The 9913-nt window shown below is 38.3% G+C and overlaps 1 long non-coding RNA gene across 1 annotated transcript; it reads left to right on the top strand.

The window, feature by feature from the left end:
• Window positions 1-1318: 1318 nt before the first annotated feature.
• Window positions 1319-9366, top strand: LOC102196896 (uncharacterized). Its single transcript, XR_312290.1, has 5 exons — window positions 1319-1361; window positions 6866-7018; window positions 7469-7579; window positions 8215-8291; window positions 8371-9366. It is a non-coding gene; the product is annotated as an uncharacterized LOC102196896 (long non-coding RNA).
• The last annotated feature ends 547 nt before the right edge of the window (window positions 9367-9913 follow it).

Genomic DNA, 9913 nt, shown 5'->3' with positions numbered 1-9913 from the left:
GTAAAATAATGACACCATAAAGATGTTTTTTCTTTCTGTGATTTCAAAGACGTAGTTTATTGCAACCTGTAATTTATTGCAGTTTACTATTGTATTGAAGTTTGGGAACCACTGTGTTAAAAGCTGTGACACGACGAGGTAAAACAATGCACACAGAGGTCATCGTCCCAACAACAGCTGAATCTAACTAATGAGATGAGGAAACAAAGAACATAACCTTCCAAAATAAAACATGTGAAGTAACTGATGAAAGAAAATCCAGATTATGAATGAAGTAAATACAAAGGACTTGACACAGAGAGTGACAGAAGCTTAACTAAACAAAAAGGGGAAAATAATGATTATAAACTAGTACAGAGCAAGATAGTAAAAACTAGCAGGACTCAAATTATATGTGCATTTAGAATTATAATGCTTGTTTCACTGACTTACTTGCCAAATAACCAAATTAATGATTTTCTTCAACATTAATTTCCTGTGTTGTTTGCAATAATGTTGAATTGTACTGTTAAATTTGTTTTGTTTCTCTTTGTTTATATCATATTAGTATAACCAGTCATCATAATTTTATAATCTCTCTGATTTGAGTAGGCAGTATGCATACATTTGAATGCTTGTATACTCCATACATGCATGTATACATATGCATGTAGGAACATAATTTCTTTATAGTTTTCCATTACTTAACAGCATAAATTGATACTTTGTTGTTCATACCAGTTTTGTTTTGAGGTTCAAATCCTGAAAATTGGGCCTTCAATTGCATTTTAAAATCTTTGTAAGGTCGTCTCATTAAAAAGTGTTTCAGAGGCAAAGAAGCTAAAAAAAATTGACAGCACCTTATAAAAACACATTAAATTACAGTGTAAATGTAAGTAATTTATGTAGTTTGTAACTTCTAAATAAGTGCAAACACTGGGTCACCCTCAGTACCATGCCATAACCTTACCATCTATTATAATAATTTACTATATTATAGAGTTGCTTGCATCATAACTGTGATTTATTTTGGTGTGCACAATGAATTTTCCACTGCTTAAATATCAAATAACAGAATTTGTAACATTTTCCACCACTATTATGAGCCTGAAGGATTAGATGCAAACAACTTCGTTACCTAACTCAGCATACCTGTTTTCAGTGACGCAGGGTGAGGTTTATCAAATGAGGCGACTTGGCTATTTTCCAGATTGAAATTCCTCTTCGTGCAGGTGTTCTATAGGAGTGGCAAAGTTAACTTGGCAAATGATCAAAAATCTCAAGTGTCAAAGAACCAGTTGAAAAGAGCAGAAAACTGAGGACATTTCTGATTTGGCTTTGGGATGTCGGAGGAGAAGCTGAAATCCAAACTACAACCGAGGGTAAGTGCTGACAATGCTGCAGTCAGAGCGGTATCACAGTGTGTTTGCGTAAAATTTGCTTCCTGTGATTCTCTTCTCTATCAGGAACCATTTTTGAAAGAAGAATGAAACTGTTATTATTAGTTTTATTGCCAGATTTACTAAAACTCGATCATCAGCCACACTTCAAATCCCAGAAAGGCCCAAAAGCCTGAGCTCATAAGTATGTATGAGATGGTTTATGTTACACAATTTGAAACTGGCAAAGTTCAAACCTACTGAAACAGACTTTGGAGTATCAAAATGTTCTATAGTTAAATTACAGGATCAGAGATTCAAGATTTTTATTTGCCATTTGCGCAGAGCTCTCCGGGTCAAGTTACATTTTTACAAGATAAAAACAAAGCAACTAATGGATCAATCACTGTTTACTATATACAAAAACACTGTACAGAGAGGATGGTAATGCACTTCTTAGTAGTGCACGCATAACATTGCACATTTACACAAATCTGTTTCAGTGAGTATACTGCAACATCAGTTAGTGACTTAATCCCAATGTACATTTGAAGTGAGGTAGTGTTGTGTTATTTTAAGTGTTCAGTGTTTTTTGTTTTGCCATCAGTCGTACAGTGCCGGGGAGGAAGCTGAAAAACCTTGTTCTGTGTGTGACGATGCTGACCGATCTGTTGTGTCTCACGTTGTATGTGCCGTTTTTGTGTCGGAGCAGAGGGTGAGCTGGATAGTGTGAGGAAGAAAGAAAGTAATTATTTCTGCAAATCTCATGTTTTCCAGCTAAATCTGTGACTTTTAACATCTTACGCACTAATGTGCATCAGTTTCTGTGGTGCAACAAATGGGTGAAGTTTGTGAACCACAGTTTTGCTTTGTCTGTTTTGCCGTTATTTGTGTTGGGCATTGTGGATCAGCACCTGCCCTCTTTGCTTAAATAAGATCAAATCTCTTTATCTCTGGCTCTTTATAGCCTGATCCCACTTTCAGAGTCCAGAGTACAATGAAGCAAATGTAACTTTTCCAAGGTTTCTTTTAATAATAATAATGGATTGCATTTATATAGCACTTTTCGAGACCCTAAAAGCACTTTACAGTTGCACTATTCATTCACACACTGGTGGAGGTAAGTTACAGTTGCCAGGCTGCCATATCACACCATCAGCCCCTCTGGCCAACACCAGTGGGCAGTAGGTGAAATGTCTTGCCCAAGGACACAACAACCAAGACAAACACAGCTGGGGATCGAACCAGCAACATTCTGGTTACAAGAGGAGCGTATCAACCCCTGAACCACTTTTCCATAGATGGCTTTACTGACCTGCCTTAGTTTTGCTGTGCAGCTCCTTTTGTAATCTAGCTAACTCAGTTTTGTCTGCTGCTCAGTGGGAACACTAAATTACAGCAGTTCAACGAGCTTTTCGTGACCTGTGGTGCACTCCCAGGCTTCTCTTATTTCTTTAAAAGTAAAACCTACACAGGTGCACATCCACTCAAAATTTGCACGACAACACTCCAAACTAGAGCTCCATCTGAGTTGAAGTTAATCTGTTAGTTATTCTCCTTATTGACTGATTAGTTGTTTGTTTGGTTTATATTTTGTGAAATAATGAAGAAGATGCATCAAAACCAAGTTGTTGTTTCACTGACACAAAGATAATGAAATTTTTTTTGCTAAATCTGAACAACTGACATGTTGTTTTGGGGTTTTACTTTTTTTTATTGAATTCAGCTGACAACAATGTGTATATTTTACACATGTTTGTATGGGGTATTGTATTTGTTTTAAATGTTATATACCTATGTGGTATGTGACTTTTGTTGCCATGATGCCAGGTCTCTCTTGGAAATGAGATTTTTAATCTCAATGAGATTTTTTACCTGGATAAATAAAGGATTAATAAAAACATAGAAGAAGAAGGAGAAGAAGAAGAACAATAATATATGAAAGATAGCCCTCCAACTTGCTTTTCCATGATCTCAGACTTCAGATCAAGTGGAAATATTTTGGGCTTATGAAGCAAGACTTGTACTGGTATTCTAAGGATATTGCCTGAAAGTTTTAAAACAAGCACAATGTTTTCAACTGCTTGCAGCCAACAGGGGAAAAACTTAGGAATAAAGTTGCTTCTAAGAGAGTTTTGTATCGGTGAAAGACAAAAACCTACAACCAGGCGTTCGTGTTACCTGTGCAAAAGATGGTGACGACAACTTTTTCCAGCAATGCGATTGGAAAATGTAAATGCTGGGAAAAAAGTAGAAATTCTTGTGGCTATAGGAAAATCATTATTGATTTCTAAAGCTGGACAAACATGAGGAATTCAAATGAGAGCAGAGGAAAGAAAGGCAAGCTGCGCTTAATTGTTCAGCACCTTTCAGACACGAGCTCGACATTCTTTACATAACCTGAGGTGGAAAATAATGATCTTATCTAGAAGAAGCACGAATGGGATGGATGGAATTTATGTGAGAGTTTAGGCTCGAGTTTCCGTGACAGCCTTCGCTTTAAGAGTATTATTTGTTTTGTTTTGTTCTTTTTTTTTACTTCTCTGTCTGGAAAGTGAAGTTAGGGGCGTGGCCAATTGGATTAACACTTGTCCTAACCAGACCTGGACTGGCACCTTTTTAATGTAATCTTTTAGTTTATTAGGGCCCGAGCAGTGAGAGTGCGAATTTTGCACACATGTCAGGTCTGGTGAAATATTTTGTATTTTAATGGTTTTACATATGAGCATGGGAAAATGGCTCTGGAGTGCCACCTATGCATTGTTAAATGCAGCCCTACGAAAACATTGATTGAGCTACATGAATGTATTTTGGCACACACGTGTATCATGCTGTGATGGACAAAAAGTCAGTGGGACCATTGACGCAAACACAACAGGAAGTCCGCCATGTTGGATTGAAGGTGACATTTTGGCTCCGTTTTTCCCATTTCCACGTCTCGTACTTTTGCGAACTCCTCCTTGGGATTTGATCGTATAAGCTTCATATTTGGTCAGTGTCAACTACACACCTGGGCCATGTTAAATTGCGGAGCTTTTGAGTTTTTGGGATACGGCGTGATCGTGGCGCCACAGCGAATTTCGATGATTTGCCATGAAAATCTTATTGCCTCTCATTCTTTCATACATTGTGCGATCTGGACCAAAGAGCACACATATGATAAGGCTCCAGCCCTGAACAAATTTCAACTGCCATATTTGACATCAAGGAGAGCGCCACCTATTGGGAACAGGAAGTGTCATGTTTTACACTTTGGGGTACAGTATATTGATGGGTAACATCTGCAGCCTCAAATTTCTCCAGGAAAGCCTTAAGGAGTTGGTCTTGGGTTACAATGAAAACTGTGAGTTTTTGTGAAAGGGTGTGACCCCTGCAGCATGGCGAACTTTGATGTCACGCCGTGAAAAACAAATTAGTATAACTCAATAAAATCCAGGCTGATCAGTACCAGACTTTACAGGCATGATGTCAGACCCGCCCTGAACAGATTGATGTGCCCATTGTCAGGAATACGCAGAACGCCACCTAGTGGCAACAGGAAATATCATGTCTTTTATTTTGTTGCACTTAATTTTTACAGGTTCATCAGGTACACCTCAAAAGCGGTGGATATTAACATCAGTTCCTCATGATGCTTCAGTGAGAAAATTGTGACTTTAAACTGAACAACGCACCCTGGTGGCAACGCGGTTCACGATGGAAGATGAAGTAGCTTTAGAGGGGCTTGGAAAGTTTAAAAGCTCTTGAAATTTGGCACACACCTCCAATGTGATGAAGTCTTTCTTATTATGTGATCATTTCATGGAATATTGGAAAATGGCTCCACAGCGCCCCTTACAAAATTTCAAAACATCAGCCCCTGCTCTGTGTTTCATCTATGAGTCTGAGACCTGGTAAGCTTATTGGAGATATCAAGATGTACAAAAAAGTCTCTTGGAGCAATATCCCAAATCCAACAGGAAGTCAGCCATTTTAAAATTAAAGTGTCATTTTCGCGACATTTTCCCCTCTTTTCAGGCCTCATACTTAGACGAACTCCTCCAAGGGATTTCATCAAAATGACGTGATCTCCGGTGCAGGGACTCTAAAGACCTTTGTGATGTTAAATTGCGACGCTTTTTACGTTTAGGGAAACGGGGTGGTCATGGCGGCACGTGGAGTTTCAATCCATCGCCAAAGAGCAGTAATCTGCTGTCACTCAAAAACACAATGCCCAGTATCTCCCAGACATCGCAGGCATGGGTCGACAGTCAAGCTCAGAATTATTTGATAAGCGATTTCTCAGTAATAGTTAGAGCGCCACCTAGTGGGACGACTATAATCATCATTGAACAAGATGAAATTTTAGCTCGTGGTTCTACGCATGAATTCCATCAATGTGACATCAGATCAGACGTGATGGGTGTAGGTGTTGGGTGTGGCTCGATGCGCCGGGGTGCGAGGGCCCTCATAACGCCTCTTGCAGCTTTAATTATAAATGTAACGGAGAAAAATGGAGCATCTAAGAAATAACAATTTGCAACTGATGAAAATATAAAAGTATAAATATAAAAATATCAAATGAATATAAAATTGCTTTTGTATGGGCTCGTGTTTACTGACAGTCATGTTTCCGACCACCTGTTTAAATTTTGTGTCTGAAGAAAACGTTGTCCAGGGTGAAAGCAGGTGTGGGAACTTAATTGTGCTGTCAGTGAAAATGAAACAGTTTCTACTTGTTTCTACCTGATGCATGACCAAAGAACTCTGCTCTTCATTCATCTGTGTAAAATGAAACTGACATTTTGTGTGTTGACTTTTTTTTATGTTTTTTTAGTTTGTTTGTTTAGTTTGCTTGTAGTCTCTCGTAGAGCAGTTCTGGCCTCCGCAGCCCATATTTAACACCCCTGCTCTGAATCATTGCAGTCAGTGAGTGTGACGCTATCAGTGTGAAGTACTTAGCTGCCTTTACTCAGTTACTCCTCTGTTTTTTTCTATTTTTTACATTTAATATGTTAAATGCATAAAATAGAAGAAGAAAAAAGAAGCTAAAAAATACAGTTGTTGTTTCAGCAGGCAGCACGGTGCTGTGGTGGTTAGCACTGTTGTCTCACAGCAGGAATGTCCTGAGTGTGACTCCACTGGCTGGGTCCTCCTGTGTGGAGATGGCATGTTCTCCCCATGTGTCCAAAAACATGCATTTAGTGGGGTTAGGTTAATTGGTGATTCTAAATAATAATGAAAGGGCATGCATATAAAAAATATTATTAATAAACCAACAAAATGTATTTTTTTTTAAATGAATAACTACATGGATGAGCATGAATGGTTGTATCTTTCTATGCGACGGACGCAGCTTTATCTCAGAAATACTTAGATGCTATGCTGTAACTATAATTATTCGTGGAGCTCATAAGATGTAATGAATGTTTGAAGTGGTTCCACATTCTTACAGACTAAACCATCTGCCTACTTCCTCTAACAGTGAACAGTTTTGCTCAGTTGTTTATCTTCCTGATCTCATTCAGGTGCTTTGAACCAGTCAAAATGGCGCCCCGTGAAGGATACCAGGATGGAAACATCGCAGAGAAGCACATAGCAGAGACTGGAGCGACCAGCTGGTCCACATTCACAAAGCGTCCCATCAGTCGGTGCTTCAGTTATTACCACAAACATACAGAGTGAGACAACATTTAACATTCAGCTGTTACAGTGACACGAGAAGCTGGCTGTTCCGAACGTGGATCCGTACATGTGTAAAATCACTTAATACCAACCAGTCTTGAGAATAAATGCACTAAATGTAAAGGATGATTAAGAGCTGGTGGTCACAGTGCCCGTGCACGATATTCTTGACTTTCTATTTGAAACTATCTGCAACTGACTATAGATTGATGCCAGCTGTATGTAGAAAATGTCCCAAAGAAGTAACATGGTGCAAACTGTTAAATATAGCTTATAACTTCTAAGTAATAAAACACAAACTTGTTTCAGTTCAGCACACTCCGAGGGCAGCTGCTAAATCCTCAACCCTCGAATGACTCTGACTTTATTGAGCTTCTGTACTTTTACTGCAGCCAGGCAACATTTTTCTCTTTTAGCCAAAGTGACTGAGTGAATCTGTCTTTCAGTGATGAGCTACAGATGGACGCACCAAAGTTTCCCACAGCCAAGTTTCTGCTGATGAAACACAACTGCAACCAGGAGCTGATCGGATCTAATTTGGAGAGTGAAATTGTGAAGTAAGCATTAATTCCCTGTCTTTGTCTTGCTTTCTGATACCTTTATTAAGAAAATGCTAGCTGGTCTAAAATTAGAGGTAACTCCAAGTGTACAAAGTTCATGAAGCAAAACAACAACCAAACTCCAGCAAACACCAGGATCAAACAGGCACAAAGTCAAAGTAAAATAGGACGTGACCTAAAAAGGACTTGAGGACAAGATTCAGTGTGACTCTGTGGGGAGACTAAAACATAATACAAAGAAAGAGATATAAATACAAATCTCAACCACTCTTAACTAATACAACAACTCAGTACTGATGGCTGTTCCTCCCTGAGCCTGGTTCCATTGGAGGGTTCTTCCTGTTAAAAGGCAGTTTTTCCTTCCCCGCTGTCGCCAAGTGCTTGCTGTGATTTTCTTTAGGATAAATTACCTTTCAGTAGAAAGTCTTGTTGTGATTTAGCGCTGTATAAATAAACCTGTACTGAACTGAACTTTCTTCATTGTTTGCTTAGTTCACGTGTTTCCCTGTTGTTTTCAGATTTTGTGCAATGCTAAGCTAACCGGCTTCTAGCTGGAACGTCATATTGACAAACTGGGTTGTGTAACCGTTTCAGTGCACTGTTTATAAATGCATGACTTCTTCTTTTTACAGAACTCCGTGTGTGAGGACAAACAGTAGATGTTTCCCCCCCAATTTATAGAGTCCAACCTGAACCTTTGAAAAGACACGTAAGTTTACTTCCTCCTGATCACATTAAACCATGTTGTCTTTTTAATCATATATGCATAATGGAAATATATTTCACAGGTCATGCCTAAGATGAGGAATGAAATCCTTGAGAAGCTCGATCGATTCTTGTAAATCTCCTGCCAAACTCAGCGGGGTATGAAAAGCGAGACTGCCGTTACAGTTGCTGTAAAAGGTAACTAGAAAAAGACGTAAATGCCAACAAAAACAGAGGTGATGCTGTTCAGTTTTGATTGTGTAGATTGTATTTTTCTACATCTGTATTCTCAAGTGTCAAACGTGCATTTGAAACACATCCAAGAATTGGGCCTTAAAGGTTTATTTAACACTGTGAATGCAAAGATAGAACTGGACCAACATGCAGATGACCTGTAGTTATTTAAAGCCTCTGTGGTTTATTTCCATAAAATATGTAAAAACCTGTGAAGTACTGCAGGTGTCTCTTTATGGTGGATAGTCTTTGATACCAGGGTCACGGTTTCCTACCAACAGATTGATTTCCATCATCTTTCCTTATAAGGCAGTGTTGGATGTTTGATGTGTTTTTCATTTCATGTCAACAAATTCCATAAGAAGATTTCTTTAATACTTCAGGTGATTGCTGTGAGTTTTATCAAACAGGGAGAATTTGTCAGTGCTCACTTTCACATCTGGAGTAATCCACATCTGAGTTTTTTGACAATGATCAGCCCAGCGTCACAGAGGAGTGACAGTGTTTATGGGCTTCTTATGGAATTTAAATTGTAGCCATCTGAACGTTTCCACTCGATTTCACTGATATGCCGTTTTTCTTTCATAGAGTTTGTTTGTTCTTGTTGTGGATTCAGTTCAACTGATGTTTGTATTGCGCATCACAGTTTTGTTCCATTTGACGGGAGATTTTTAAAAAAGTAGTCATGTAAATAAAAACATTTAAACTGGTGTGTGTCACAGTAGATTTGAGTAAAAAGAAACTAAAGCATTGGTTTGTAACAGGGACTCAATCTTAAATGAGCTGTGGGTCCCTGCCGGCCACTTTAGTGCTAAAGTAGTACAAATAAATAAGAAAACATCCAGAAATCCAAAAATGTAGTGTTTGTTTTTTTTCTTTTTGCCGTTTCTTTCATTTTAAACTGCAAATGTAAACTTGTATTTTGCCTTCATATTAAATCATTTTTTGCTTTTTAAAGAAGAACAACAAACAAATCCCCCTAACAAAAAAAGCAGCTTCAAGGGCCAGATTGCATTGTATTCCTTCACATACACGAGCCACAAGTAGGGGTGATTTTCTTTAGGATAAATTACCTTTCAGTAGAAAGTCCTGTTGTGATTTAGTGCTGCATAAATAAACCTGTACTGAACTGAACTTGTGTGTTTTCCTGGTGCTTTCAAATTTTGTGCAATGCTAAGCTAACCGGCGTCTAGCTGGAGTTTCAGACCCCTGGTTTGAAAGAAAGGATTTATTTTTTTTAAGTAACACTTCCATCATGTGACAAAAGAAAGGCAGGGAAACAGAATGAAATGATTAATATTTAAACAAGTTTCCAAACATTTACCAATAAATGAAGCCATAAAACTACTCACATTAATCACATTAATTTCAGCATTTCATGTTATGAATTTA

The sequence above is a fragment of the Pundamilia nyererei genome, unplaced genomic scaffold, assembly GCF_000239375.1.
Source record: "Pundamilia nyererei isolate P.nyererei 1_Seehausen unplaced genomic scaffold, PunNye1.0 scaffold00361, whole genome shotgun sequence".
Taxonomy (NCBI): Eukaryota; Metazoa; Chordata; class Actinopteri; order Cichliformes; family Cichlidae; genus Pundamilia; species Pundamilia nyererei.
This window is presented reverse-complemented; position numbering and strand designations above follow the sequence as displayed.